General features: G+C 44.5%; 1 protein-coding gene across 3 annotated transcripts in view; it reads left to right on the plus strand.

The window, feature by feature from the left end:
* Nucleotides 1–1,739: 1,739 nt before the first annotated feature.
* Nucleotides 1,740–27,264, plus strand: part of si:dkey-49n23.1 (semaphorin-3D) — an 89,627-nt gene continuing 64,102 nt past the window's right edge. For all 3 annotated transcript variants that reach the window (XR_009673770.1, XM_061041573.1, XM_061041574.1), the window contains exon 1: nucleotides 1,740–1,901. The gene's annotated coding sequence lies outside the window, so the exon portion shown is untranslated. The remainder of the gene's footprint in view (nucleotides 1,902–27,264) is intronic.

A 27,264-nucleotide genomic window follows, 5' to 3' on the forward strand; every position in this document is an offset into this window, starting at 1 on the left:
CATGTTCTCATCCTGATGTGTCTTCATCCTTCAGAGCATTCATTCTCAAACTGTGGAAAGAGTTTCACTGGTGGTACACGGGGAGTCTCTTTTTTTAAATAAAGATTTACAAATCAAGTGGTTGACAAGCAAAGCTGTGATGGCAAGTGGAGGAGGCAAATATGATGCTTACAAAGTGTTTTGCATTTGGGGCTCAAAAATGTGAAATATTAGAAAGTAAAGTGTGGCGGATAGATCGAGTTTGATCCAGCTTGGATTCTCTTAGAGTGGCACAGGGAATGAGTGCAGGTGTGCGGTCAATAATAAATAATGTGCATATGAGGAATAAAATGACCTCCTGTGTAAACTGTTGTTAAATAGTCCGACAGTATTTCAACGCTGGTCATAATGGGGGTACCTGGAGAGAGAAAATATTTCATGTGGGGGTACTTATGTGAAAAGTTTGAGAGCCACTCTTTTATGAAGTGACTGTTGGATGTTATTACAATCCAGGGCCAACAGAGGGCGCTAGTGTGCTGCACCTGTTTGCCTGAGTGCTCCTGAGGTGAGGTTGTTACTCCTATGAGAGCAGAAGTTTTACCTGCAGTAAAGTAAAGCTCAACTGAAGATGAAGTCTCTGCCTTTTATTCATGATATTCCAAGATATCACACTCCTTCAGAGACTTCTTTTCTTATTTTATTTTTTGTGTGTACCTCTTGTCGCCACCAGGGGGAGCTGTGGGCTGTTAAACATTGGTTTGCCTTATGGGGCGTTTGCTGGTGTTATATTTTGTGGGTGAAAATGGAAACTCATGTTTGTAGAAGGTATCCTTTCCATTAATCCATCGAAATTACTTTTACACACACACACACACACACACACACACACACACACACACACACACACACACACACACACACACACACACACACACACACACACACACACACAATCTGATGGAAAGATGTCAGAGTGAGGGGGCTGCATGTGAAGGAGTGCCTGAGCTGTTGGGGGTTCAGTCAGTGCCTTGCTTGAGGACATCTCAGCAATGCTCAGGCATCTCTCCAGATACCAGACCGATGTCCAGACCAGTCCACAGCTGGAGTATAGGAACTCTCTTTGAGCTAATATGGTCACTTTAATCTTCTGTCTTACCACTAAAATGTGTTTATGTTCAAATAAAATAAAAATGTTCCCATTCTCATCATTTTGTCTTATTTTCTGAAACATTCTTTAAACTGTTAAATAAACTGTTTAGTGGGATATCCAAACTGCAAAAGTCATAGTTCACTATTCTTATACCACTAAGATTTGTTTTCCTCATAGTCCACTGCACAGCTCCTACATTACACCTTTTGTACTTTTTGTGTTTTTTATTTTTTACATTTTACATTTTATATTTTATATTTAACATTTTTAAATTCTATTTTATATATTGTAATATCTTCTTAAACTGTATTATTTAAGTTGTTGTTAGTTCTGCTTTATTTCCTTGTTAATTGTTTAACACCAATACACCAAGTCAAATTCCTTTATGTGTAAATGTACTTGGCAATAAAACCTGATTCTGATTCTGATTCTGATTCTGATTCTGATTCTGATTCTGATTCTGATTATTTCACAATTGATTAATGAGGAAAAACTCAACTGAAAGACTGGGATTGGACGTTGTGGTCTGACTAGAAGAACTGTGAGTTTCCGAGCAGCACTTGAACGCATCACGGCGGCTCAGCCCAGCTCAGCCCACATGTGTTCAGTTTGTTTATAGAGTGAGGAGCCTCACAGGTGATCACACACACACACACTGACCTGACGGGACCCGGACCGGGACCTGTCCTGATTTTTTTTAATCTCCTTTCCAGCTGAGGGGGAATAAACCGAGAGTCCAGAGGATCCGGATCAGACTCTCTCACTGAACTCGGTGAGTCCACTAAAAGTTTGTTTCTCTCTCATGTTGATGCTGAAGCGCTGCTGCTGCTTCTGTTCGGAGGAGATAAGGAGGGGATGAGTGTTCACTGTGTTTGAGCTGACACGGAGGAGTGAAGCATCTTTAACGTCACTCATATTCTCCAAATATAAAGAGTCTGCATGACCACCTTTCTTCTTCTACACTTTTACCTTTTCTGCTCTTTCTGTATGAAATATGGCTGCAGGTAAAGCAGTTTGTTGTATTTCATTCTTTTATATGGAGCTGTGTCAGGATGAATGCCTGAAGACTTCTGATCAGTCAAAGTTTGTTACCGACTTTAGAAACCCCCTAAAGATGATGAATCTTTAGGGGTTAGTGTCATGAATGATGAATAAAATCTGATAACTTTAATATTTAAGACCCTGGAACAGGTCAATGTTTTTAAAATGTGATCTAAAGAATGACGTAAACGATTAATCGAGTCTCACATTGGGGACGACTCGTCTTTACTCGACTGAAAGTTTGAGCTTCTTCTTGTTTCTTTAAACTTAAAAAGTCATTCCGGAGTTTTGTGGTCTTTGAAAAGTTTCCAGGGGTCCTTGTATAACCATAAAAAGGTTCCGGGTTCCAGGAGCGTTTTTAAGAGTCTTTGTGGTCGTTTGAACGATGAGAGGAGTCCTTGTAAAAAGCTGCTGTGGTCATTGAGGACTTTCCAGGAGTCCTTGTAAAAAGCTGCTGTGGTCATTGAGGACTTTCCAGGAGTCCTTGTGTGATGTAATGAGGATATTTGTGTATTTTAGGTGTTTTTGTGGACATTAAAAATGTTTCAAGGTTATGGAGGTTCTTGTGGCCAAACGATGATATTCAAGGAGTTTCCAGATGTCCTTGAAGAAACTGCTGTGATCAGTGATGACGTCACAGGAGTTCTTTTTGGAATTTAAGGAGGTTATTTGTGTTTTTGTGGACATTAAAGATGTTCCAAGGGTGCTTGAAGACTCCATTTTTCAAGGAGTTTCCAGGAGTCCTTGGAGAAGCTGCTGCGGTCTTTGAGGACTTTTCAAGGGTTATTATATATGGTTATTGATAGTTTTTAGGTGTTTTTTGGTCATTTAAATGTTTCTAGGAGTCCTTAGAAACATCTGTTGCGGTCTTTGAGGACTTTCCAGGAGTTCTCAAGCAATCAGATGTTTCAAGGAGATTTAAGGAGTCCTTGGGGAAGCTACTGTGATCATTGATTATTTTCCAGGTGTTATTGTAGAATATAATCAGGATATTTATATTTGTAGGTGTATTTATGGTCGTTTAGGATGTTTCAAGGTTGCTTATAGAGGTCATGGTGGCGATCAGATGTCTCAAGGAGTTTCCAGGTGTCCTGAATAGAGGTTCGTATTGTCAGCGAGGTAGTTCCAGGAGGCCTTGGAAGAGTTTTGATGTTCATTTAATGTTTTTTCTGGGGAATCATTTATTACAGAATCTTTCTTAAGAGAAAGTTCAAACTGAAAGAAGAAATAAAACTCTGTTCATTGCAGATGTGCCAGTTTTGGGTGGGGGGATCGGGGGCGTTTGGAAAGGGGGGGGTTTAGAAAGGGTGGGGGGGGGGGGCATACATTGAAAAGCATTGAGCTGTGTGTCTCTGCTGTGAGTAAACGTCCCCCGATTGTCCCCGTCCTTTCCTGTTATGGAGTCAAACCCCCCGCCCGTACAATCTGTGTGGGACTGCTGCTGTTTCCTGCTGTGTGTGTGTGTGTGTGTGTGTGTGTGTGTGTGTGTGTGTGTGTGTGTGAGAGAGTGTGTGAGAGTGTGTGTGTGTGTGTGTGTGTGTGAGAGTGTGTGTGTGTGTGTGTGTGTGTGTGTGTGTGTGTGTGTGTGTGTGTGTGTGTGTGTGTGTGTGAGAGAGAGTGTGTGAGAGTGTGTGTGTGTGTGTGTGTGTGTGTGTGTGTGTGTGTGTGTGTGTGTGTGTGTGTGTGAGAGAGAGTTCCTGCTGAGAGCTGAGTGGACCCTGTTTGAGGACTCTTGACTTTTACAAGAGGGGATTAACACAGCTTTATCTCAAGCCGAGCGCTGAGTCAAGTGTTCAAACTCAGGACACACCGACAGAGATCTGTGATCCTGCAGCGGGTCTTCAGCTCATGGAGATCCTGCAGCGGGTCTTCAGCTCATGAAGATCCTGCAGCGGGTCTTCAGCTCATGGAGATCCTGCAGCGGGTCTTCAGCTCATGAAGATCCTGCAGCGGGTCTTCAGCTCATGGAGATCCTGCAGCGGGTCTTCAGCTCATGGAGATCCTGCAGCGGGTCTTCAGCTCATGGAGATCCTGCAGCGGGTCTTCAGCTCATGGAGATCCTGCAGCGGGTCTTCAGCTCATGAAGATCCTGCAGCGGGTCTTCAGCTCATGGAGATCCTGCAGCGGGTCTTCAGCTCATGGAGATCCTGCAGCGGGTCTTCAGCTCATGAAGATCCTGCAGCGGGTCTTCAGCTCATGAAGATCCTGCAGCAGGTGGACCGGCGCTCCCCTTCACTCGAAGTCTAAAATCAACAGAGACCCCTGATAAAAGTCTGATCTGATGTCTGCAGCCAGAGGGGAGAGAACTTCAAAGCTGCAACACTTTCTCTTCTCTTTGAGTTTGTGTTCGAGGTAGAAGGAGGAGGGTTAGAATCCAGTTTCATATTTTAGTCAAAGAGAGGCTTCAACATGTTTTGAGATTAGAAAACGTCGTTGTTATTAATCTTTTTTTGGCATTGAGTTAACGTGTGGGCTCGAACCCGGGCCGCCGGCTCTCATGGCGTGTGAAAAGTTTCTTTCAGTTGATTTAAATGAAGGAGGTTGTACGGGCTGTTGGATACTCAGGTCTGGCTTTCATTCTGGGTTCTTCCTTCATCTGCCCTCTTGATCTGGATCAACCCTCTGCTTCATCCTGAGGCACAAAGTGTTCAGATCTAGTTTGTTTATCTGATAAATACAAATATCTGTTTCTGCTCTTTCTGGATGAGGATATTTTAACTAAATAAATAATAAATAAATGTGATAAATTCGATTTTTATAACTTCATAGAATCATGTATCTGTAGTTTACTGTGTGTATAGATTTAATTAAACTTGTCTTGAGTCTTATCACCCAAAAAAGTCTGAATTATCAATAAGCTGCTCCAGCCGTCCTCTTGTTTTCCTGCCCCGTAGCGCAGAGTGTTTGTTGTCATGGTTTCAGTCCAAGCAGGACGGGCCCACAGCCCTCCGCCCCATGACTCCCTCCTGCTCCTCCTGCGGGATCCATGAGGCTTTCCCAGCCCAGATTGAATTCCTCCAGCATGTTGTGGGTCCTCCTGGGGGCGTAGGGTTTCCCCTGAGTTCAGGAGGCATCCCGATAAGATGCCAAAGGCTGCATGGAGGCTGAAGTGGTCCTTAGTCTGAGCTCGTGCCCAAAGCTCCACCAGGCTTAGCTCCGTCTTCCACATAGAATAAAGCCAGATACTGCAGTCAAATCTCCACATTCGCCCCCTGCTGGCATGGAGAGTTATTTCCTCTCACACATGAGCAGAACATACGTGGTGGTTGGCCGTCGGCTGTAGTCTTTGTGGTGTGTTCAAGTGCAACTTTTTGGCCAAGACATGAAGCGACGCCACAGTCGGCCCTCGTCGTCACTAGTTCTTTGCCGTCTGCTTGGTGTGTCGGGGCCTTTAAATCACACCTTAGTTCCCCGATATGAAACCAAGAATTTCACCAGACGGCTTCAAGCCTCCACTGTATTTCAACATCACATCCAGACTGAGACTCATTTTTTCCAGGATGAATTTCCTCCATCAAGTGAAGGTTAAGATCTGGACCAAGATGATGCCAATAACCGTCCATTGGAGTTTATTTATATTTATAAATCTTGAGCTGAAGAGTTGGACTGTAAGTGTTTGAGTTAAAGATAAAGTTTTCATCGTGGGAACATTCGACTTCACACACTCAGACCTTCACACTGTCGTCGCTCATTTGTCTGAATCATCGAGCAGACTGCTCCTCTCTCTTTGTCCAGGACTAATGTCAACACTGTCTATCGGACACAGACGTTTCCCATAACTGTTTTTAAACCTACTGTGTATTTATTCTGGGGAAATGAATGTGCACAGATGCTCCCTTTCAACAACACTCTGCTTGACGTGAGCGCTCCTCCCAGCCGTGATCTCAACCTTCACCGTTTTTGAAGCTCGGCTGAGGAGAAGTGTCTCGTACAGTGATGGCACACAAGTAGCCGATGAGGGAGCGGAGGCAGATTATAAATGAATTTAAAGAACGACCCAGTAGAGTCCTGATCCAGCAGGGACGTCCCGCCCTTCACCTTGTGGTTGTTGAATGAATGAAGTTTCTGTAAGTTTCATCATCCTGTTGATGCTGATCCCTGAGTTAACCAAATCAAACACTCGCAGCCATGATTAACATGTCACATACCCTGAAACCACAGCTAAACACACACACACACACACACACACACACACACACACACACTGATGAGGAGCCCAGAATAACATCCTCTTCATCCTCTGTGAACGCTCTCCTATGATTGAATAAATCCCTGTTTCCTCCAGCCCACAGTCATTCAGCTTTAGGAGTGTTTGGAGAGCTGGACAAAAACACACACTTCTCTGTTCTCTCTCTCACTCACTCACACACACACACACACACACACACACACACACACACACACACACCTTTGTGAGCCTGAGAAATTCCCCACCTTCCATTGTACCTCTGTCTTTACCATGAAGGACTCAACACAAACAACAAACTAGAGGCTGGCTACACACTAGACATTTTTTAGGCCATGAATTACCAGTCCATGCCTCCCCCCCACCCACATCTCTCCACTAATGCATGGTAGGAAAAAGTCCAGATAAAGCTGAGGGTAAAAAGACGTCTGTCTGCGTTCACACACTCCGCTCAGCCAGTAAAATGTTCAAGAGGTAGAGGTTAGTACATGTGTGAAAACACCAGAATGTGTGTTTTCACTGTGGTTAAAGCCTTTACACTTGAGAGTTGGGAAACTTTTAGACCGCAGAGTACATGAGTGTGTGTAGTTCCTGGGGATGTGCATATGTGTGTGTGTGTGTGTGTGTGTGTCCATCCTCTTGCTGATGTGCATTCACATGTATAGAATGCTCCTATTGTAGTCGTTAGGATGCTGTGTGTGTGTGTGTGTGAGTGTGTGTGTGTTTCGTTGTTGTTCCTTCCTCCTCTGCTGTTTCCTGAGTGTGTTTGTGTGTTTGTGAAAAGAACAACGGCGGGATGTGAGGACACAGAAGTGTTCTTGAGAATCTTACTTTCTGTGAAATGTCAGTTTGTGTGCGCTCGTTTCTTTTATGAGCTGAAGTGATGATGAGGAAATAAGAAAAGATGGCCGACACCTACAGAGAGGAAATGAAACAGAAACAGAGCAACATTATGTGGAGTGTGAATGTCAATAAAGTTAATTCATGAATAAGTTACAAAGATCTGTGTGATGAAGAATTAAGAAGAAATCTGATTTCATGTCAAATGTTTTAGTGAGTTTTTTCACTTTAGTCCGAGTCAAAACAGGCCAGTAGAAGATCATTCAGGATTGTTAAACTGAATATCAGTGAGTTCATGCTCAGTGACAGAGAGCAGACCACCCAGTCAGGATGACATCACAGTCTCTGTGACAGCTGAGCAGCGGTTCTCTATCAGACGCCTCACAGGACGGCCCGGGTCTCTGCAGAGGATGTTCAGCCTTAACCGGGAGGTCAGGGCCCGATGTGGGTCACTGGCCTGGTTCTACTGAGGGCCCCTGCAAGGAAAGGCACCACAGTTCAGTGTGCTTTACAGAGTTAAAAACAAAGCATCATCAGATTTAATACACAGAGAGAGAGTGAGAGAGAGAGTGAGACTGAGAGAGAGACTGAGAGAGTGAGAGAGAGACTGAGAGAGAGTGAGAGAGTGAGAGAGTGAGAGAGTGAGAGAGAGAGAGAGAGAGACAGAGAGAGAGAGTGAGAGAGAGAGAGACTGAGAGAGAGACTGAGAGAGAGACAGAGAGAGAGTGAGAGAGAGAGAGTGAGTGAGAGAGACACAGAGAGAGAGAGAGAGTGAGAGAGAGAGAGACTGGGAGAGAGAGAGAGAGACTGAGAGAGTGATAGACAGAGAGAGAGTGAGAGAGAGACTGAGAGACTGAGAGAGTGAGAGAGAGAGTGAGAGAGAGAGAGTGAGAGACTGAGAGAGTGAGAGAGTGAGAGAGAGAGAGAGACTGAGAGAGAGAGAGTGATAGAGAGAGAGAGAGTGAGAGAGAGACTGAGAGAGAGAGAGTGATAGAGAGAGAGAGACTGAGAGAGTGATAGAGAGAGAGAGTGAGAGAGACAGAGAGTGAGAGAGAGAGTGAGAGAGAGAGAGACTGAGAGAGAGAGAGTGATAGAGAGAGAGAGAGTGAGAGAGAGACTGAGAGAGAGATAGAGTGAGAGAGGCAGAGAGAGAGAGAGAGACTGAGAGAGAGAGAGTGATAGAGAGAGAGAGTGAGAGAGTGAGAGAGAGAGAGAGAGAGAGAGACTGAGAGAGTGAGAGTGATAGAGAGAGACTGAGAGAGTGATTGAGAGAGACAGAGAGAGAGAGAGACTGAGAGAGAGAGTGAGAGAGAGAGTCCACATACCCTGTGCGTGCCGCTGCCCTTTAGTACCAAGCACGATGCGGTGCTCGCTTCAAGCACGTGTCAAGTTTGCAGTTCCTCTGAAAACAGAGACTTCTGCACATGTGCATTAAACTCCCAGTCAGTAGCTATGCTTGTGTAGGCGTACAACAACAACAACAACAACAACAACAACAATGGCAGAGTCCAGAGTTTTCTGTTTGTGCGTCTCATTCTGTTAAACTTAACAGCTCGTCTCCTGCAGACTGTAGATTTACTGCAGCGACACTTTGATCAGCAGAGACACAATTCTCCACTAAACGCTGACGTGGTGCAGCCGAAAGGCGATGAGCCTTTTGTGCTCTGTGGAAGGTATAGAGTCTGAACTGTCTGAAGACCGCCAACTACTGGCCTGGCATGTGTACTACAGTGTTGTGAGGCATTTTTTTGTGACACTGGGTTGTATTCAAAGCGAGAGACGCAGAGCTTTTTAAAACATTTTTAAGATTAATTTTTTTTTGTGCCTTTTATTGGAGTGATAGGACAGTGGATAGATTCTGAAATCAGGGAGAGAGAGAGAGTGGGGAATGACATGTGGAAAAAGAGTCACAGGTTGGATTCGAACCTGGGCCGCCCGCTTGGAGGACTACAGCCTCTCCGCACTAACCACTGCGCCACCAGCGCCCCACGGCCCACAGAAAACGATGTTAATGTTAGTGGATCGTTCTCGTCGTGTAAGCATGGCCTAATTTTCAAGGGCTTCATATTTGCTTTGAAACTATCTTAAAATATCTTTTAAATCTAAAAAAAACAATATTTAAGACTCACACTGTTGGCTTCTATATTTATAATACACACACACACACATACAGAACATCTGTTTGTGCGTCTCCTGTTGAAGTTGGCACACAACCAGCCCCGCCCCTCGCCGACAGCGGCTCTATCAGACTCTATTGTGTCGCTGTGTTTGTCTGCTTTATTAATTAATAACTTCTTATCAGACCGACGCAACAATAAAGAATCTCTGCCAGGCCGAACGCTTCCTTCCCCTCCGTAACCATCTGAACAAACGAAGGAGCTGGCGCCAAAAGATCCAAACAGAACGCAGACAGCAACACACACACACACACACACACACACACACACACACACACACAGAAAGAACAAGACAACAATATATCAAATTGATTCCCCCGTCTGAACAATGACTGAAATATTTAACTGAAGTTTTTCAAAACAAATGACTCATGTTGTTTTTGTCAGCTTTGATGACTTTTCTGATCGTAGACAGATTATTTGCCTTGTCGTTGTTTGACAGATTCTTAGATTCCACTTGAAGAGTCATACATTGAGAGTCTATTTCCACAAATTGCAGGTTTGGTTGTTGCAGGTTCTGCAGGTGATCACCTAAGAAAGATCGCTTAATGATAACAGGTGGAAAGATTGTGGAGGTGGTACTACTGAAATTAGGCTTTTGTGCCTCCCCCCCCCCCCTCTCCTGACAGAGATAGTCTCCCACTGTGAGGTGCATGTGTGAACAGGTGAAACAGGTCTGGAGGATTTAAAGGAATAGTCCTCCTGAAACGTTCAGCAGTGTAGATCAGAAAATAAATCGTGTCTCCAAATCCTAACGGCTTGAAACATATAAAGTCCTGCTGCACCTGAACGCATCATCAGTGATGTTACATCACATAGTTCTTTTGGCGTTAAGAGACCCTCGACCATTGATCGAGGTAGATTCACCCCATCCACCGTTATTATAAAACGATTCAAAGATGGATTTTTGTGCTTTTTAAAGATAAGACGGAGGAAAGAGTCGGAAACCAGGGAGGAGAGAGCGGGGGAATGACCCACAGCCACCTTAAATTAACTTTAGCCTTCTCTGTGTTCAGCTGTCTGTGCTGCCGAGCATATTGATGGGATCTTTTAGCGCCCATGTTTCACTAAATGATTGTGGGGTGAGCAGGACAGAAGTTCTTTGTAGATGAACTTAAATGTGATTTCAAGCTGAATAAATGAAGTGAAATCAAACAGTCTGTTCAGTCGGATGATGTGGTTGAACCTCTTCGTGCTAAATTCATCATCCCGCCTCGCGATCGCTGCAGCAGATTCTGTGTTTGCACGCACATTCAGCAGAGCCACAGTCACAGATTACAGCTGTTTTACAGATGTGTGTGATGTGTTTGTCTGCTTGCTTAAAAAAAGACAGAGAGAGAGAAACCTAAATGGCCGATCATCGTGCTGGAAAATGTCCTGCGATAGTCGAACAAAAACAATGAGGTGAGAAAGTTGGCTCTCGTTGGTCTCATAAACAAACATCTCCGTTTACAGCTCGCACATTAACACGTTCTTATTTATACTCAAACATTCGTCTGTCGTCGTGCTTACTTTACGGCTCCCACATGCAGATAAATGTTCTGCTCATGTCCTCGATTCTTCTGCACTCATTGTATATCACAGTCTGCAGCCTGCTGGGCTCCGTTTGGTCGATATACAAGTATGAAAATAACACACACACACACACACACACACACACACACACTAACATGTTAACACGCGTGTGTGAAAATCAAAGGCTTTGTTTTAATTCATGTGCTCGGGGGGGGGGGGGGAAACGTTTATTTGACTTTCTGCAGGACAATGGGGTTCACATGTGGGACGTTATTTTGGAGGCCATTGTCTGTGAGGTAGAATATGTGAATGTGTGTGTGTGTGTGTGTGTGTGTGTGTGTGTGTGTGTGTGTCCTTTTCTTTGTGTGTGTTAAAGCATTTGTGTTTTTCTATGTGTCTTTTTGTTTCCCACTTCTCTTCATGAATCTGGACTTCTGTAGGTTAAAGGTCGTTCCAGAATGAACTTCTATTAAATCACAGGATCACTGATGTTCACTCATCACTCACTCATTCACTCTCCTGAGATCTTGTAGTTCTCTCCTGTGATCTTGTAGTTCTCCTGAGATCTTGTAGTTCTCCTGTGATCTTGTAGTTCTCCTGAGATCTTGTAGTTCTCTCCTGTTTGTAGTTCTCCTGTGATCTTGTAGTTCTCCTGAGATCTTGTAGTTCTCCTGAGATCTTGTAGTTCTCCTGTTTGTAGTTCTCCTGTTTGTAGTTCTCCTGAGATCATGTAGTTCTCCTGAGCTCTTGTAGTTCTCCTGTTTGTAGTTCTCCTGTGATCTTGTAGTTCTCCTGTTTGTAGTTCTCTCCTGTTTGTAGTTCTCCTGTGATCTTGTAGTTCTTCTGAGATCTTGTAGTTCTCCTGTGATCTTGTAGTTCTCCTGTGATCTTATAGTTCTCCTGTGATCTTATAGTTCTCCTGTGATCTTGTAGTTTTCTCCTGTGATCTTGTAGTTCTCTCCTGTTTGTAGTTCTCCTGTGATCTTGTAGTTCTCCTGTGATCTTGTAGTTCTCCTGTGATCTTATAGTTCTCCTGTGATCTTATAGTTCTCCTGTGATCTTGTAGTTTTCTCCTGTGATCTTGTAGTTCTCTCCTGTGATCTTGTAGTTCTCCTGTCATCTTGTAGTTCTCTCCTGTGATCTTGTAGTTCTCTTGTGATCTTGTAGTTCTCCTGTCATCTTGTAGTTCTCTCCTGTCATTTGTAGTTCTCCTGTCATCTTGTAGTTCTCTCCTGTCATCTTGTAGTTCTCTCCTGTCATCTTGTAGTTCTCTCCTGTCATCTTGTAGTTCTCCTGTGATCTTGTAGTTCTCCTGTCATCTTGTAGTTCTCCTGTCATCTTGTAGTTCTCCTGTTATCTTGTAGTTCTCTCCTGTCATCTTGTAGTTCTCTCCTGTGATCTTGTAGTTCTCCTGTCATCTTGTAGTTCTCTCCTGTCATCTTGTAGTTCTCTCCTGTCATTTGTAGTTTTCCTGTCATCTTGTAGTTCTCTCCTGTCATTTGTAGTTCTCCTGTCATCTTGTAGTTCTCTCCTGTCATTTGTAGTTCTCCTGTCATCTTGTAGTTCTCTCCTGTCATTTGTAGTTCTCCTGTCATCTTGTATTTCTCCTGTGATGTTTGTACAGCTGATCATGGCTACACTCACGTTCCAGAAACAGATCCAATAAGTCAGAGGGCACTGACGGAGCGTGCACAGAGTATGTGGAAATTGGAAGTAGGATATCTAGTGAATTAAATAATAATTGAAGATGACTGAATTGAAATTATAGAAATATTTGTACAATCCTACAATTCATTAATCAAACGCTTTTTCCAAAGTGACGAACATCAGAGAGTAAGAACAACACGAGCGAGGAGAGAGAGAGAGGAGGAAACAACGACAGGAAGTTCAAACAAACTGATTTAAGGTGCTCACAGGAAGTGACCAGAGGCAGAGCAAATTATAAAAGTTAACATATCATCATCAACTACATCGACAACAGTTCTTTAGAAATCTAATCATGGGCTGTACTTAAAAAATGTTCAGTACCCTTTAATTTATTGTAATCTCTGCATCACACACACACACACACACACACACACACACACACACACACACACACACACACACACACATCTCTGAGCAGAGATCTGGAAATGCTTTGAGAAGTCTCTCATAATAAAGCTTCTCTTCACATGAAGTGGTTTCTCTCTTCGCTTTGAAAACAGGAAAGAAAAAATATCTTAAAACCCCAAATGACTGTTTTTGAAAAGTGATAAAATTCTGAAGTTCTTTGTCACACACAGTAAAGATGTGTGTGTGTGTGTGTGTGTGTGTGTGTGTGTGTGTGTGTGTGTGTGTGTGTGTGTGTGTGTGTGTGTGTGTGTGTGTGTGTGTGTGTGTGTGTGTGTGTGTGTGTGTGTGTGTGTGTGTGTGTGTGTGTGTGTGTGTGTGTGTGTGTGTGTGTGTGTGTGTGTGTGTGTGTGTGTGTGTGTGTGTGTGTGTGTGTGTGTGTGTGTGTGTGTGTGTGTGTGTGTGTGTGTGTGTGTGTGTGTGTGTGTGTGTGTGTGTGGGGGATAGTTAGAGAGGAATCTTTGTACACTGCATATTTCAGTGAACAGACAGATCATCACCTGTTTACTACAGAGGGAGTTAAACATCTTTTGGTTAGTCTGGCTGCACCCTGGACGATTTTCTTATCATAACTAAATTTAAAAACTTGTTAGACCACAAACATTTTTAACATCATAATCCAAACACACACACAACACTGGACAATTCAGCCGGACGGCGAGATCACACCGGCTGTTTGTAGAAACGATTCCACAGACACGAGATCTCACAGAATCTCGCGTGATCATCACCCGCACCTTTTCCTTGTTAGACCTTCAGTATTGTGTTTTGTCTTTCATTGGACATCATAGTGGCACTCATGTTGTTGCCATAGTTACCCACGCTGCTCTTCTTTCTGCCATCACCGGCTCTAACTGCAGTGACCCCCGCCAACCGTGACGTCACGTTCACACGCCATCTTATCAAACATCACAGACAAATCCTGAAACATACAGCGTGTGTGTGTGTGTGTGTGTGTGTGTGTGTGTGTGTGTGTGTGTCAGAAACCTCCTCTCCTCTTTTACAGCTTGATCTCGTTCTTTTTGAAAGATGCAGTCGAATACTTTCTCGTTTCCCAGAGAAACGTTATTTGCTTCCTGCTCGTTTGACTCCAAAGAAACAAAAACGGAGCCGGCTGGTGAAGTTTAATGTCAGGCACTTAAACGACACAAAAGCTGTCGAGTCGGCGACACTTTTTTTCCCAGTTGGATGTTAAACTGGAGAGGTGTTTTATTTTTATTACGTCTGTTAAAAGAACGTTTCTGTTATCGCCTGTTGTCTCTCAAACATCGTCAGAGTTTAGAGCTCCAGATCATCTCAGCTTTACTGTTTCCTCTTCTAAATGTTCCCCTGTGTGTGTGTGTGTGTGTGTGTGTGTGTGTGTGTGTGTGTGTGTGTGTGTGTGTGTGTGTGTGTGTGTGTGTGTGTGTGTGTGTGTGTGTGTGTGTGTGTGTGTGTGTGTGTGTGTGTGTGTGTGTGTGTGTGTGTGTGTGTGTGTGTGTGTGTGTGTGTGTGTGTGTGTGTGTGTGTGTGTGTGTGTGTGTGTGAGATGGGAGATAAGGAGGCAGTGAGAGTTGATTATCTCTGAGCACTTTGATATCTTATCATCACAGCAGAGATTCAGACCGTTGATGCACAACAAAGAAGAACACACACCTAAAAAACTCAGTGTGTGTGTGTGTGTGTGTGTAGCCCCAACATGCACTCGTTACAAGTTGCAGAAGATTTGATGACAGCCTGCTCTGACACTTTATCATCAGCCAGAGGGGAGAACTTCACGACCCTCCACAAGATATCTTTCTAGTCATTCAGTCACTCTGATTATATTTTCTCTTCTTTGCCGCTACCTGTCCATCATCACACCAATCACTGAATTGTATCCACTCCTAAACTCACCTGCTGCACTCTCATTGGCTGGAGGAAACACACCAGCTCCGCCCACAAACGTCCCGAGTCGACCAGAACAAAGCAGAACAGTAAAATCCAGTCAGAGGACAGAGTCTCTGCAGACACAGACACCACCACACATGTACGGAGGCCCAGAAGGGACGATGGAGCAGCTTCACTTTATGATGAATCTGTATTTTATTATTTAGGAAAAAGCTGCTGACTCCATCTTTAAACATGAAAAGTTATTTTCTTTCTGTCAGATGAAACTGGATGCAAAAGAACTCAGTTCAAAGTTTATTCTGAAGATGTCGGTGTCCTGCCAAAGCTTTCTTTGAGTCTTCTTGTTTGGATTCCAGATCTGCTGGTTTTCTGCACGTCGCTGTGTGAAGCTGCACGCTGATGGGGGGTGGGGGGGTTTCTGCGGCCGCTGATCAGAGTGACAGCTGTCAGGAGGAATTAAGTCAGCTTTTCTTTGCCTCTCTCACCCTGTGCGGAGGAGGAGGAGGAGGAGGGGATGAAGATGTGGAAGACGAAGAAGAAGAGGGGACACAAGTCTTGAAATTTAAGCCTCACATGTATTCACTCCTTTGTGTGTGTGTGTGTGTGTGTGTGTGTGTGTGTGTGTGTGTGTGTGTGTGGCTGCCTCCCTGCCTGCTCCGTTGTTTTTTTGCTCGGTTGGTCCCAGTGTTCCCAGCAGATCCAGTGAATAGACGCTCCTTTCACTGCTGGCTAAGACGCCTAATGAGGGGGGACTACTTTCTGCCTCGCTGTGTGTCAATCTAAAGGACACCGGGTTTGTGTGTGTGTGTGTGTGTGTGTGTGTGTGTGTGTGTGTGTGTGTGTGTGTGTGTGTGTGTGTGTGAGGGTTTCATGGGGGGTTACGATTGTATTCTTGTGTGTCACATAGAAAATTCAAACCCGAGCCCCGTTTAGCTCTAAATGCTCCAACTGGTCGTCTCTCATGCATCATGACCCACTTATTATTAAATCAAAAAATGTGTTTATCTCAGAAATAAAGGAAGCTTAGAATGAAGAAATGTTGTTTGTGTTACAAAATCCTGGTGCTTTCACACTTGCAGAAAACTCCTGAAAAACTCCTGATATATCTCTGACTTCACCTGGAGCTTCATCTTGATCAGTTTGATGTAAAGGTCGAAGGTCACACTTTGACTTGTTTATGTTTTTGTAATTGAAGTGTGGTATTCAGTGGTGTGCTAAAACTCAAGTTTGTCCATCACAATAAATCCAATGGAAATCTCAAGCCACTGATCTCCTGAGAACGATATACGAACCTGCTGTAACGGTCCACTCAAACACAAGTTATGACACCTCTCCTCTTAGTGTGAGGAGCTGATACTCTGGTGGCTTTAAATCACAACGAACACGCCCTTATCTCACCGCCCTCGCCTGTAAATCTCCGTCTCATTAGCCCTTACCTTCTGTGCATACCGGCCTTTAAAGGTCCCCTCAGACTGATTGGAATTTCAGGCAGCGCTGAAGACTTATCGACCGCTCAGGCCGACATGTGGACCGCTGTGTTATTGCAATATGTCAGGAGTGACTTCAGGTGGAGGCAGATCATTAAAGGAGCATTCCTCTGAATGTTCCCTTTGTGCAGATCGAACAGAGGACAGAGTCAGAAATCAGAGAGAGAGAGAGAGAGAGAGAGAGAGAGAGAGGACATGTGGGAAAGGAGCCACAGGTTGGATTCTGACCCGAGCCGCTGACCTTTGAGGACTTAATCCTCTGTGTGGTGCACACTCACTATCTGGTACAATGTGTGAGGCTACACAAAGCTGTAGTTAACCGGGATCTTGCATTGCATTGTGCTGGATTCACACACAAGCAGCAGCAACAGCTGTCAGGTTTTCAAATTAAATCTTTATTATTATTTTATTTTTTTGAAGATTTATTTTTGGGCTTTTTGTGCCTTTATTGTAGAGATTTGAACCCGGGCCGCCCGCTTGGAAGACTATAGCTTCCATACACGCGTGCACTGACCACTGCGCCACCAGCGCCTCCAAATTAAATCTTTTAAACTGAAGTGTAAGAATTTAACTTTTTTAACCTATAGACAGAGCGGTTCCATCTCTTCTGAACGTCGTCATGGAGACGACTTGTGGACACTTCTTACACTTCAGTCTGAACGTCTTCAAAGCGAGACTCAGCGAGTTGAGGAGGCCCAACCATCTTTCTTGATCAGCGACGTGGATATCAGTCCGATATCAGACCCGATCGTTCCTATCTCTAATCTGTGAATGTCGTGCTCTGACTTGTGTCAACATCGGAGAAAAACTTTGTCCGGCTCACCGCGAGGCGTTTATTGACGATCCTCTGAGTGTTGTGACCTGCGTGAAAAGCTCGCCGGTATAGATCACCTCACGTCTGTTTGTCCACCTTCAAAATAAAAGCTCAAGATGTCACACTGTTTACAAGGGGAAACTGAAACTCACAGAGCAGAGAAGCGAACATTTAACAGATGCAGCGTGGACAGTGGTCGTCCAAACTGCCCGATGCGACACGACGCGATATGTAGCGCTTGCCTGCAGTTTGGACGCGGTGTTAGAAGTAAGAATATTATGAACCATTCACTAAGAACAGCAGCTTCATATGTCTTTGTCTCTTCTCAAATAGATAAATGTCACCAGCTGCAGCACGGAGCAGCTGCAGGAAATAACGTTCCAGAGATAATTCAGATTATCGATTTAAATCATCAAACTGTGTCGCTCATTATGAGAAACAAAACACACATGCAGAATAAAAAACAAGATGTGGAGCTGAGACACATCTGCATTTAATCTAAACAGGCAGCAGTAAACATGTACAGTAAATCCCATCAGACCTCTTTAACTGGTAATGAAGGCCTGCCATACCATCACTGGTTCATTATAATCCAGAACAATAACACATCTGATGAACGCCTTTTAATGAGCCACATCAGAACTCTGTGCAGCTGCAGATTCAGACACGAGTATGGATGTGATTGATGGTTAGTGTTTTAGGTAGCAGCAGGTTCCCTGAAGGTTTTTATCCCCCTCCACACACACACACACACACACACACACACACACACACACACACACACACACACACACACACACACACACACACACACACACACACACACACACACACACACACACACACACACACACACACACACTGGAAAAGTAAAATACCTGTCAGAGTTTGTTGAGGGAATAACAAACCTGGAGTCCCCGCTGCTCAGCTCTTTATACTCCACCCTTCCCCAAACCCCCAAAGGAGGGGGGGGGACATAAAAGCAGCCATCCCTCCAGGCAGACGGCGCCCATACATCACTCACACTGCACACGAGTGATTCAACGCACACAGAGGTAGAAACACACACACACGCTTAGAGATCACACAGAGAACGTTAAGACACTGAAACACACAAGAGTCCAGAAATGTGAAACACTCTGGTTTCCCCGATCGGAGCCCTAATTAAGTTGTTCCCTCTCTCTCACAATGAGGAAACGCTTTCTCCCTCTGGTCGTCGTCCAGCTTCATTCCTGTGCTGATGAAAAGAAAGAATGAAAAGAAAACACAGGGACAGAGTGCTAAAAGAAAACTTCTCGCTGCACCTGTAGACGGGTCATTACGACTCTGAGAAGGTATCTGGGTCAGTGACGCATTTTATAATATTCCTCTGAGATTCATTCATGCTCAGTTTAAGATGAAACAAGATTCCATTCATTTGATTGTATGTGGTTTGTTGAATCACAAACTTACGGGCAGATTCCACAGGATCTGTGTGGCAGTCCAGAGATGATGGCGTCCTCTCTAGTCAACGCTGGAGTTTCATCTGGGATGGATTCTGTTTTTTATTAATCAGGATAAACCCCTTCAGATGTATCATCTCCTTCTCAAGGGGGTCCTAACAGGAGATAAGGAATGATCCTTATGCTCGACTGTGCAGACTGACAGTCGACTGACACAGACTGCAGTGTGCGTTCGCTCTGCTCCGGGACGGCTCCGTGCGTCCTCGTCCATCAACACCAACTGCTAGTCAAAGCAGTTCCCATGGTGATTACAGAGTCACCTGCAACAGTGTGAGATAATATGATGTGCACTCACAACTGTATTAATATTAATGATATCCTCTGAATATATTGTTATATTTTATTATTATTATCTTACTTTTATCATTGATTTTATTGCTCGGGACCGGAGTACTGCATTTTGATTCGCTCTCATGTCCCACATGTTTCCTGGAATGACAGGAAATTGGACCTTGAACCTTGAAACCTCTTAAAACCCTTATAAACACATCAACAACAACTCATAAGGTCATCGTTCTGAACTGTCAAAACTGAATCGTTGTTTCGGTGTCTGACTTCCTGTCCCGCTCGTTCTGCTCTGTGGTAAGTTGAAGCTGAGACGTGATGGACCGAACATGCATCTGGTGGAATATATTCATGTGGTCACCTCTAATGGGTTCATAAAGTAAATCATCCTGCGTCATTAGAGATGTTTTACTCAGGACAGAACAAAGTGATGGACTGATAAAGCAAACAGTGCAGTGGTTAGTGTACCTCCAAGCGGGCGGCCCAGGTTCGAATCCAACCTGTGGCTCCTTTCCCACATGTCATTCCCCACTCTCTCTCTCTCTCCCTGATTTCCATCTCTATCCACTGTCCTGTCTCTCCATCAGAGGCACAAAACGCCCAAAAATAAATCTTTGAAAAAAAACAAAAAACAGAAATAAATCTCTGCGGCGTGAGAGAACATGACTCTGAATGTTCTCCAGGCTGAACATGTTGACGTGTTCCTGATATCACGTTCTCATTAGAACATCTTGTTCCTGTAGATTAAATATTATTGTTCATCACGGTGCGTCACATGAAGCTCTATAATCATATCTTTGTTTCCTCATCTCGGCTCGACTCTCTGATAAAACTGTCAAACGCCTTCCACATCACAGATTTGATATTTGGAATGAAGCGGTTTCTCTCGGCGTGTTTGTCCTTGACTTCCTCGAACATCGTGTCCACAAACGGCGGGCTGTGTGACGGGTGAACAACAGGTCGCAGGTGTGTTTGTTAGAAAGCGTAACAATATGTGACTAACTTAAAGGACGTGGAGGTTGTGTGAGAGTCGAGAGGCCCGTTTCCTATTCTTCCATCTGGAAGTGCATGACATCATCTTTCTTCCTCTTCCCAGAAAGAGAGAGAGAGAGAGAGAGACAGAGAGAGAGAGAGAGAGAGACAGAGAGAGAGAGACAGAGAGGGAGAGAGAGAGAGAGACAGACAGAGAGAGAGACAGAGAGAGAGAGACAGAGAGGGAGAGAGAGAGAGAGACAGACAGAGAGACAGAGAGAGAGAGAGAGAGAGACAGAGAGAGAGAGAGAGAGAGACAGAGAGAGAGACAGAGAGAGAGACAGAGAGAGAGAGAGAGAGACAGAGAGAGACAGAGAGAGAGAGAGAGAGAGACAGAGAGAGAGAGGGAGACAGAGAGAGAGAGAGCGAGAGAGAGAGAGAGAGAGAGACAGAGAGAGAGCAAGAGAGAGAGAGAGAGAGAGAGAGAGAGAGAGAGAGAGAGACAGAGAGAGAGAGAGCGAGAGAGAGAGAGAGAGAGGTGATGAGAAAATGGAGAGAGAGGTTAAAAGATAGTTTCCTCTTCCCAGAATTCCTTGCACGGAGCTGCTCAGTTCCCATAACGCTGTTTGTTTGTCTTGATTCGCTGCTGTGGTCGTCCCCGCTGGAAAAACAAGACATGCACTTGTCTCGGGCGTGTCTCCTCCTCGACCTCGAGGTCTTTCATGTGAAAGTTGAAGCGGTGTGTTCGTGTGCTGTGAGCTGGTTTTTATGGACTGAGCGGTGTTGTTGTTGTAGCTCACTGGACTGTGGCGTGCAGAGAGGTGCATCTTGGGTCAACACTGACTCAGGGCGAGGACGCTGATATGAAGTGTGACATCACATCAGGGCGAGCCTCGTCCACAAGCTTCTGTTAGTGTTGTCATGGCAACAAAAGCCTGGGATGATAGCTTGTCTACGGCTTGCGGGCGTCTGCTGCCTGCTGCATAATCTCTCACCAAAACTAAAGAAAAGGAAGATGGACGTTACCTGCTGCAGCCTCGCTTCAGCCCCGCTTCAGCCCCGCTTCAGCCTCGCTTCAGCCCCGCTTCAGCCCCGCTTCAGCCCCGCTGCAGCCTCGCTTCAGCCTCGCTGCAGCCCCGCTTCAGCCTCGCTTCAGCCCCGCTTCAGCCCCGCTGCAGCCTCGCTTCAGCCTCGCTGCAGCCCCGCTTCAGCCTCGCTTCAGCCTCGCTTCAGCCTCGCTTCAGCCCCGCTTCAGCCTCGCTTCAGTCCCGCTTCAGCCTCGCTTCAGCCTCGCTTCAGCCTCGCTTCAGCCTCGCTTCAGCCCCGCTTCAGCCCCGCTTCAGCCTCGCTGCAGCCCCGCTTCAGCCCCGCTTCAGCCCCGCTTCAGCCTCGCTGCAGCCTCGCTTCAGCCCCGCTTCAGCCCCGCTTCAGCCCCGCTTCAGCCCCGCTGCAGCCCCGCTTCAGCCCCGCTTCAGCCCCGCTTCAGCCTCGCTTCAGCACCGCGATGTGTCACAAAGAAAGCAATGAACAGTCTCTCCTCCAAACTCCAACGAAGCATTTTTATAGTCCAGAACATTTTCCTCTCTCGCGCCCACCTGCCCGCCTCAGCTAATGAAGACAGTGACTCCCCAGCCATTGCCGGTACGACCAGGCAGGAAGTCCCGCCCCCCTCTCTAGCTTGACAGACATGCATTACAGCCTATCAGGGACAGAGTTGCTGTAACTGTGCGTTCAATCACTCATTGAGGGGTTTCCATCTATGTAATATGTTCATGCACAACACTCACTGTTTCTGAACCATTCTTGAGTTGAACCAAGTTTTACAACAATGTTGATTATTTGTTTTTAATGTTTTTAAACGGTTGACCATATTGGGAACATTATTCCTGCTGTTTCTTCAATTTTAAGGTTTATTTTTGGGCTTTTTACGCCTTTATTGGAGATAGGACGGTGGATAGAGAGAGAGGTGAACGACATGCGGGACAGAAGCCACAGGTCGGATTCTAACCCGGGTTGGCCCACTTAGAGGACTACAGCCTCCCTACATGGGGAGCGTGCACCGACCACTACCCTACCGGATCCTGGACAAATATTTAAAACGGTTGCTGAGCTGAGCTTGAGTCTGAACCTGAAGCATGATGAATATCAAAGTTAAGATGCAGTATGTACCATTCCTCTTATTTATACTCCTGCTCCTCTGTTGACCTACATTTGATTTGCACAGTAGAAACAAAGACTGGAAACCAGACGGAGTCCCCTGGGAGAAATGAATGATGACTGGAAATATGTCTGGACGCAGTGTCCTGAGGCCAACAGATAAACACATATATGAAACATCTGATCCCTCCCTCCTTCCACCTTCATCTTCATTCTTCTCCCCCCGCGTCATCAGATACTCAGACTTCTCTTCAGAGTAGATTCATCAGCTTCACGGTTTCAGGAGTTTATTCATGCACGACATTTAAAAAAATAAACTTTGTATCTTCTTGTAAGAGCACGTTTTATTTCGCTCATATTCCTCCCGGAGAAAACTTTTGGAAAATTTCACCCTCGCTCTCGCTCGCTCGCTCTCTCTCTTGTCCTGGATTCAAGAATGTTGTTTTGCTTTCCTTGCGGAGAGTCTGACGTCTTCCAGGTCGACGCTGAAGTCACGGCTCAGCTCCGACATTTTCAAACAGGCCGCAGGCAGCATCGACTTCTGCGACCTCAGGACGCAAAGGGAATAACACGGGGCGTTCTCCATCACAAACAGACTCAGTGGATGGTACAAATCAACCTGAATATGTAAATCAACAATTTAATGCATGTAGTTTGGCGAGCATGATTTTGACTCTGAAGCAACACCTCATCTCACCTTGGCAGAAATATGAATGAGTTGCAAAATCTTTCACTCTCGTTGATTGTAAGCAGCTTTTCCAGTGTGGGCTTGAACACCCGATAATCAATCAAAAACATTATTCTTACAGCATCGTTTTGAACTCTCTGACCAAACTCAGCATGTTTGTGAAAGTGTCTGTCGACCCCCCACCTCAAGTTATTCAACAGCAGACGCCTGCCAGCTGTACACTTCAGGTTAAATGTCATAGATTTGCTCATATGTGTCCGGAATCGTGTATTTACCATGGACTGTAAATATGAATGTTTGAAGCCTGAGTGTCGTCCCCCGTCTGTCCCTGCAGGGGGCGCTGGAGTCCCATCGATGGCGGTCTCCATGCTGGAAATGCTGTCTCAGTCTAACTTTCAGTCAACCTAACGACAGGCTGAGAGCTGGAGCTGAGGCGGGTTTTAAACCTCCTGACAAACCGTTACACCGCGCCCACCTGTCAATCAGGTCAGCTACACGCCTTATTGTGAATAACTCTTATCCTTCATCAAATCAAAACTGATGAGTCATCAAAACATTCACCCCCCGTACAGTGTGTGTCCATCGAGACATGAGCTAATCACACCTATTTGGTTTTTTGAACCAGGCTGTAAACATGTTAATCTCTGCTGTAAAAACAGGCTTTTTAGAATGGGTGTGTATGTGACTTCCTGTGCTTCTGCAGCCAGCCTCTAGTGGACACTCCAGGAACTGCAGGATTTTACACCCCAGCATCGGCTTCATTTTTCAACATCAGAGGTTACATCTTAATTTTTACATAAATATAAAACCCAGCATCTGTATCACCTGAGGGTCCCATCTCACACTGAGCGAATAATATTTCTTCTCCCGCTGAGTTAAAACCATCAATGTGATCGTTTTGTTTGACTCTGGAACAAATATTCTGCAGTAACGTCCTCCTGAGAGAAAAGCTCCATAAATGATTCATATTTGTTGATACTGGAGCCGGTTGCACAACCTGTTGTGTTCACAGACATCCCTACACCGCTGAAGTTTCACATGTTTCTGAGCCAGAACACGTCTCACCTGAAACCCATGAGAAGGACTTCACTGATCCCAGTGTGGAAGTGAAATCGTTTCCTGCAGCAGGTTCGCTTTGAATTGATTCTCTCTGGTGACGTCTGCACATATTTGTGTTTTATAGAGGAACAAGAGAACACTGACAGAACAGGATTTTAACCCCGTCAATCCAAACTCCTAAATCTATTCAGTAGATTCAAACCTATGAGGATGTTATAGGTGAATAAGTACATTGATAGAAGGACAACATGAAGAGATGTGCAGCAACCCCTCAGCCAGTTACCCAGACACCCAGCCTGTACTTTATCTCTTTGTTCTAATGTTGCCTTCTTCTCCATCTCTGTTTAGTTTTAGTTTATTTGCACATTTTTTGAAAGAAGAGTCGCACAGAAAAATAAAACAAATAAAAAATAAAACACATGTGCAGGTGAGGTAGAAACCCATGAGGGCTCATCTCAAAACCTCACCTTAAGAGATTAAACAAAGTTAAAATAAAATACAGTAAAAATAACAAAGTAAGAATGTTTACTATCACAAATAAAATTTACCCCAATTGAAAGTTACATACGAACATTGAAAACATAAAAATAGAGCAAAACAGGACAAACAGTATGAAGACAATATAACAAAATCAGGACAATTCACTTCAAATCTTTCTGTCATCATTTCTGAGTCTCAATTTGTATCTGCTGTCAATCATTTCTCTTAAATTTAATAAACATCACATCATGTCATGAAGTGGTGACGCGTCGGGGAAGTCTCTGTGAGGTGTGATGTGTTTTTGAATTAGAATATCAGTGATTTGAGTCTGGACGACGATATGTTCCATTATCCGTCTTTTGAAGTATTTAGTGAAACGTTTTACAGAAACTACAGTGGTGTGTGTCATGAAGTGTCCACGCTCCTCTATTGCTGAATGCGATGCTGATGTGGTCGATGGTTTGGTGGTTAAACGCTCTGCATGCGTTCCACATGTGCTCATAAAGAGAAGCTGTTAAAACCTCTGTGTGTGTGTGTGTGTGTGTGTGTGTGTGTGTGTGTGTGTGTGTGTGTGTGTGTGTGTGTGTGTGTGTGTGTGTGTGTGTGTGTGTGTGTGTGTGTGTGTGTGTGTGTGTGTGTGTGTGTGTGTGTGTGTTTGTGTGTGACCTTAAACACACGGTCAGTAAAACAAGAATGCTGCTTTGCTCTTCTTCTTCTCTCTCTCAGACTCATAGATCTTAAATGTGTTGACAGCCGTACAGTCAGGTACCAGGGTACCAGGGTACCAGGGTGCTGGGTGGATCCGGGGGCCTCACAGGACTGGATGCACCTGTTCTCTGAGAGCTGACACACCCTCCTGATGTATGAACCTTACAGATTAACTAAAGTGTGTAAGCTGAACGATGGAACAAACTGATGAAGTTTAGGTCTTGAGTTTGACTGTTAGTCGACACAGCAACAGCGTTTTGGGTGCCAGAAAACGCAAAGTTTTAAAATCAGCTTTGTTTATGTGTAAACTGGAAATATTCAGTTTACTTTAAACTTTAAACACATGAGTCTCATCCATGCTTGAGTAGGTTGACTACAACAACAATGGCGGCCTCCTCATCATCTTGAAATGTACTCGACTTGTAGCTTAAGGTCACAACCCCACCTCGTCGTCCGTCCACACAAACGTTCATGTGTTAGTCATTTTTTTATGTTTACATCTCACCTTATAGTGAAAGGATGAGTGTGTGTGCATGCGTGTGTTGTTTCATTACAAAGTCACACCGCCAACTAGTGGCCTGGCATGTATACTGCAGCTTCTTTGTCATTTATACGGATACGTGTACACGGTGGTCTAAACCCGATGTTCTCTACTGGTTTAGCCTCAGGACCCACCACCAACTCCTCCATGAAAACCACGACCCACGTTTCAGATATATTTCAACCAATCAGGTTTGTTTTTAATGAAAGATGGAGCAGTTTGAACCTCAGATGTTTCAAAACAGACAGAATAACAGAACAAGAACACATGTTTAAAAAGCACTTTATGGACTTTTTGACAACAATTTCTTTTTCCAGGCACTGAAAACAGCTCCCACTTGTTCACGACCCAGTGTGGAACCACTGATCTTAACGTTGTCGTCTCAAAGTAGATTTTTTTTTTAAACGCTAACAAAGAGGGATTCTGTTTTCTGTGGATCATTTTCAAGTTATGGTAGCCTTGGTTAAAATATTGAAGAAGTTTGGAAGCATTTTTCCTGAATCCTGAATCACTTTAAATGTTGTTTTTAGTGCCTGAAGTTCTAAATGACTTTATTTAAACAGTTCAGCCCTGTTGCTATGCAGAAGTATAAATGAAGCTATAAGCTGAAGGAGACGTTACCTGCATCAGCCCAGCAGTCAAAATGTTTTGGAAACTGTTTTCCTCAAACAAAATTGTAAAATTTTAGAAGATAAATACTTGTACTTGACACTTGCACAGCGTTTTAAATGCAGCCCATTCCATGAGTTCAGATCTGCACATTTATTGGTCCTTTATGTGTTTTTAAATCTTGAGTATTTTGGAGACTTGGTCCAAGTGTGTCCACGACCGCGTTGACTCTAAATCTCCAGACAAAACAAACTGACATCAGAGATCTTTTGGGAAAGGAGACGGATGAGTGCATTGCTTCTTGCACAGTTTTCTTGTCCTCTGTACTGATTCACTTTGCCACATAAACATTCAGAGACACTCAACTAAAAGCCCAATATTCTCCAGTTACTGTTCATGTCAGGGACCAAAAGATTCATGGAAAAGAAAGAGGGTTGAAATATAAGGGGGGTTTAATAGAGAGGGAAACAGGATACGGGAGATTAAAATGGGAGATTGTGACCACAAAGAAACAGCACTACATGAAAGAGGGCGAACAACAGAGACGTGATATGAGATGACATAAAACAAAGAGAGATAACTCCACTTAATGCAAAAGCAATAAGATGTCAAGAGGGGATAAGTGAGGAGGGACGTATGGAAAGAGAGCGGTTATTAAATCACGGTGAGGATTAGAGCGCTGGCAGAGAGGAGCTGTAAAGCTGTCACCTCACCGGGCCGATGGACACAGAGAAATATCCAAATATTTCAGAGAGAAGAGAAGATGAGGAGGGACAGTGAAGGAGACGGGAGGACCTGGCACAGAGACAGAAGTACACAGATGAAATATGGAGCATTGAGGATGAAATAGAGGAAGATGAGTAAATACTAAAACATGAAGTTGTAAATTAAAGAGATTAAACAATAAAGCGGGGGGAGGAAGTCTTGCTGGGAGTAATCGAATCAGGTCTGCTGTCTTCAAAGGATAAATCAGCTGGTTGTTAAAGGAGAGATTTCTCAGCTCTCCCTCGAGTGGGCGGCCACGTTTTCACCTCGTCCTCCTGTAAACACAATAAAACCTCCGAGTCCCTCGAGCAGCAGCAGCCAGAGTTAC

Source organism: Labrus mixtus, chromosome 7 (genome assembly GCF_963584025.1).
Source record: "Labrus mixtus chromosome 7, fLabMix1.1, whole genome shotgun sequence".
NCBI lineage: Eukaryota > Metazoa > Chordata > Actinopteri > Labriformes > Labridae > Labrus > Labrus mixtus.